A 2,202-nucleotide genomic window follows, 5' to 3' on the forward strand; every position below is an offset into this window, starting at 1 on the left:
GTCTATTTGTCCCCTTTCCTGGAATCTTTCCATAGGCACAAGAACCTATCTTGATGGTGATGGCACCTGTCAGGAAGGCTAAGGTCAATTTATAAGAAGGATGAGAGTGTAGCTAAGTATTAAGTGACATACCTTACATCAGCCTTTTAGAAATCTAAAAATGTTCAGAGGAGCTAAAGGTCAGTAGGAAGGCATCAAGAGTTCCCCATGCACTTAATATTTAACCCTGAATTAATCTCATGGCATCAGCCAGTCTATCAAAGGTGTGGAGGGCAGGGAGCACATAAATCTTCTTTGAATGGTATCTAAAAAGGTTACATTTTGTAACGTAGTCTGTTGAAGGAACTGCCACTTCATATTACTGCAATATCTTTTTTTCCATACTATCTGCTATCTGAAGCCAGTTAGCAGTCTTCTGGACCAGTACACAGAAAGGCACAAGTATACACCCAGCCTCCCTATCTGCTAAACAATGTTCAACATTTATCCAGTAAAAAACAAGGATCTCTGAGGGATCTATAATCACAGCCAAAGCAAAATACAGATCAAGTAAGATTATGGCATAATGTTATGCTTGCCTGACTTTTGCAGTAGACAATTGATGGATGGCTAGAAAGAAAGTATGGCTATTTGGCCTATGAGCAACAAAACAATAACAATTCTTATTCGTGTTCGAAATTGTTGTGGGGCTAAGAAAGTAGTAAGCAGTACAAGCGATGATCCCCAGGATAGGCTAGCAAAGGACTAATACTTAGGGAAAGCAGTGGATGAGGTTCACTCAGTATGAAGTTCTTACTACAAATGTGTTTTATTCAAAAGCTGTGGCACCTTTCCTCTGCTTCCCAAATGTATCATGGATTACAGCTTCAAGACTGCTTGAAGAAGTTTGAAAGTGTCAATGTTTCAACATGACAAGATTATGTGGCTGCTCCACCTTGTTAAAAAGTGGACTGGGTAAGGGAGGATGTAGGATCCATGTATATGAGGACACATGGAAAAAGGCCTAGAGATGAAAGTGGGAGAAAGACAATGTCTTGGGGAGCAAGGGGATAAGTAAGAAGGAGAAAGCAGTACAGAGGTAGCTATAGATCTTGCCTTAAAGATCAAGATAAGGAGCTTAAATTGGGAGCAGAAATAAAAAGAATACAATGAAGGGATCTGAAGGAGGGCTGAACAAAGTCCAAATGGCAAGCAAGTTAGATTATTTCTGTGGCCATGAGGACTATCCAGGAGGTGAGAAATAGTCAGGGCCTGAACAAAGAGTTTGGCAGTGGAGACAGAGAAATGAATGGATCGTGGAGATGTTGTTAAACAACCACTAGTAAGATTTGTCAACACTATATGTGTGAAGTGAGAAGAAGAAATGACACTGAGGTTGGGAGCCTGAAGGACAGGAAAGAGTGGCAGTCTCAGCTGTGACCAGGAAGAGGAGGATTTGGAAGTCGAGAAGAGTTCAGTCTTGATCATGTTAGTTTGAATCGGCATTGAGACATCCAGGAAGACATCACAGAGGCAGCTGGAAACTGAATGATGTAGGAGAAGACAAGTAGAGAGGTCAGTCTGCAAGTCATCAAGGTAGATTTGCTAGCTGAAGCCATCCTGTGACCAGATGAAGTCACATGGTGATAAGATGCAAAAAGAGAGGCCAATGCAATGCCTAGAGGACAGTGAAACTGTAAAAAGAAGTGAGTGACCAGGTAGAAAATGCTGTATCAGACAGCAAAATACGCTTCCTCTAATGTAGTAGTAAGCTATTTAAATCATTAGATTAGGAATTAGAAAACCACAAAATAATCAGGCCGTGACACTGCATTGACATAGGATAATGTTCAACCACGACCTGCAATCACTTCATATTTATGCAGTCGAGATATAATGATAGTGCATCATCATCTGCTCAAACCCATTCGTCCCAGCAGCTGAGGAAGGGAAATATGCTTTTGCTTTTTCAGTGGTAAGATCCATTCTTACCTATGACAGAATCCCAGCATTTTTGTTCCTGCTGCCCCCACCCTCATGTGAGAGGAGAACCTCAACAGCATGCTGCAATGCCAATTTGTTTGCTCACTACTACCTGCCCTTCTGAAAGTATTGATCAAAATCCTAAGAAGCAAGACGTGTACAAAACACCATAAAGAGTTGTTTGTGTTCTTGAGCCACCTGCTAAGAATCACTGCTCTAGATTTTCATATGTGCTGAGCA

The sequence above is a fragment of the Terrapene carolina genome, unplaced genomic scaffold, assembly GCF_002925995.2.
Source record: "Terrapene carolina triunguis isolate 2854851 unplaced genomic scaffold, T_m_triunguis-2.0 Scaffold58, whole genome shotgun sequence".
Classification (NCBI taxonomy): Eukaryota; Metazoa; Chordata; order Testudines; family Emydidae; genus Terrapene; species Terrapene triunguis.